General features: G+C 31.8%; 1 long non-coding RNA gene across 1 annotated transcript; it reads left to right on the top strand.

Moving 5' to 3' along the window:
• Positions 1-759: 759 nt before the first annotated feature.
• On the top strand, positions 760-2308 carry LOC124532378. The gene is made up of 2 exons (XR_006966640.1): positions 760-1423; positions 2191-2308. It is a non-coding gene; the product is annotated as an uncharacterized LOC124532378 (long non-coding RNA).
• Positions 2309-2821: the final 513 nt, after the last annotated feature.

The following is a 2821-nucleotide window of genomic DNA, read 5'->3' as shown; positions in this document are numbered from 1 at the left end:
GTAAATTCATTGGTACCTTCGGCAATTGTAAACCTTTTTTAGTTACGCTTTGTTTAAAGTTATACTACATTTCAAGACTAGTTTTCAATTAATTTTCAGAAGAAAATTCTTAAGTGGAACTACAAGATTTGTAAATTGAGATAATCGCACTGTAAGAAATATTAGCTATTCCTTACATCACCAATGCGCCACTAACAAACACTTGCTCACTCATTCTTCAAACCGAAACTCAACAATACTAAGCATTACTGTTTGCCGGAATATCTGATAAGTTGGTGGTACCTTCCCAGTCCTAATACCAAGAAATATCGTTGACATATTTAAATTTAAACGTAGATAGTAATGAGTCGAGATGGCCCAGTGGTTAGAACGCAGGCATCTTAACCGATGATTGCGGGTTTAAACCCAGGCAAGCACCGCTGATTCATGTGCTTAATTTATCTTTATCATTCATCTCGTACTCGGCGGTGAAGGAAAACATCGTGAGGAAACCTGCATGTGACAAATTTCATAGAAATTCGGCATTGGAACAGCGTGGTGGAATATGTTCCAAAACCTTCTCCTCTAAGGGAGAGGAGACCTTTAGCCCAGCAGCGGGAATTTTTCAGGTTGTTGTTATAGTAATGTGTAAATTAAAGGAAAAAATTGTTGTACGAGAAGCAGTGCATGTATAAGAGGCAGGCTCTTCTAAGAGCCAACAAGATATACTATCGAACAAAAAAAAAAACTATAAAGCGTCTTCACCAGAAGAAAATGACGTAACATTGGTATCAATAATATTATTCAATCAGTTATCGATGAATGAGTTATTAATCTTATTTCATTTACGTCGAAATCTCGATTATCATCAATTAACACAGCGCGTAATTCACCGGTGAATTACGCGCCATCAAAAAACAACTCACTGAAAATTTTCCCACACGACAAAGTTATTTGTTTCATTAATTTGACCAATTTCCGAAGTATCGTTTATTTTTCGTTAAACTCATATATTAACTGACACCGATTTACGACAGGTATAAACAATAAACCCGCAAAAAACTCTGACGCAGATAGTCCACATATTTGACCTGCGCAGCGACATATGTCACTTATATTAACGGCGAGAGGTGCCGGCGTTCACCATACTGTAGCTAGCACTCCAAGCGTTCAGACGTGTTTGAAATTATAATTTGTGAAAATGTATACAAATCCATTTGAAAGGAAACACTCAGTGTTGAGGCAGGCCCTTGATAAATTCATCAAGGGTGAAACGAGACTGAGTTTCAGGAAGAAGACTTTGTCGAAGAGGATAAGCAGTGATTCTTCTATGTCATCGAACAGTACCACGGATAGTTCCCAGAAGTTCAGCTTGAAGAGATGAACGGTTACATTGTGAAGTTTTTTGTGAATAAAAATTTTGCTAAGGTCTACTCGAGAAAAGGTTGGTATTTTTCTTATTATTTATAGTTCCTTATCTTTAATCGGCCTTAATTTATACAAGACCTACAAGCACTAAAATTTCATAGTTCCAAAAGCTGATCAAACCTTCCCTGAAATTGACTGCCTATATTCATTATTCACTTTTTCAAGACGCAGTCACATTTATTAGTATAGATAAATTTTATAAAAACAAACAATTTCACTTCGAAGGAGGTCTTTATCATTATAATTAAAATATAAGATCTTGGACTTGAAACTCTCAATAAAACATTTTTGACCAATCAACTAAATTGTCAAGTCAAGAAATTGTTGTTGATTGAAGCCTATTTATAAAAACAAACTTCAGGTCAAATTAATCACATCCAATAGACGGACAATTATTAATCTATATTGATAATGTACTTTTGAATAAACCTATAAAATGTAAATTAGGTTAAATTATGTAATATAATTTTATTATTTTGTTTACATCTATTAGTGATTGAATTGTAACCTAAATTCAATTAATTGATAATTTAAGCATTTATGTTTTATCCCTTTGCCTTTGAATATATTAAGATTAAATAAAATGTAACTTTATAAATAAAACATCACAACATTGTAATACATAAGTTTTTGATTAAATGTCATATATGTTTTGAATAATGAAAATTATAACAAAAAAATTCTTAATCTTATCTTAGCTTAAAAAGATATTTAGAAACTTGTTGTTCCAAAAAGGTTGTATTATTTGAGGTTTTAATAACGTTTCTCTTATTTTGTTCTCAGGTTGAGTCGGGTCATACTTCGGAACTGGTTTCTTGACGTCAGAACATCAGGTCATTATCATTAGTTGGTGGAAATGTATGCAACATAATGGTACTATAAAATAAAGATTTATATATATATTAATATTGTGTTTTTATTGCAAGTAAAAGACCTTTTGTCATTTGTTTTCATGTTTACATATTTACCATCTTAGATAATTATTATATCATATAGATAGTGTCAGTACTTAAAGAATCGAGGCAATTATTATATTAGTGTGAGTGACGGCTACGCTTCGCTGACGTCATAATTATTTTCTAGTGTGCGTGTACTTAGTGCTCAACTGTTAAACACTATTTTGTTCGATTTAAAAAAACGCAGCAGGTTCTTAATTCCTGTACATCATCATGGTAGTTTAGATCTGATTGACTTAAAATAAAAAACTAACCAAAAAAAAAACAATTATAAACAAAACACTGTTTCAAAGCAAATTAATATGCACTAAAAAGCAAAAATATAATTGCGCATTTAACAACTCAATAGTATATCATAATCATAATAGTCAACTTACTTTTTCTACTCATCAATATGTTAAGCCGCTTTAAATCACTCACTCAACACATCGATCAATAACAATGATCAAAATATTTAT

The sequence above is a fragment of the Vanessa cardui genome, chromosome 9 (genome assembly GCF_905220365.1).
Source record: "Vanessa cardui chromosome 9, ilVanCard2.1, whole genome shotgun sequence".
Classification (NCBI taxonomy): Eukaryota; Metazoa; Arthropoda; class Insecta; order Lepidoptera; family Nymphalidae; genus Vanessa; species Vanessa cardui.
This window is presented reverse-complemented; position numbering and strand designations above follow the sequence as displayed.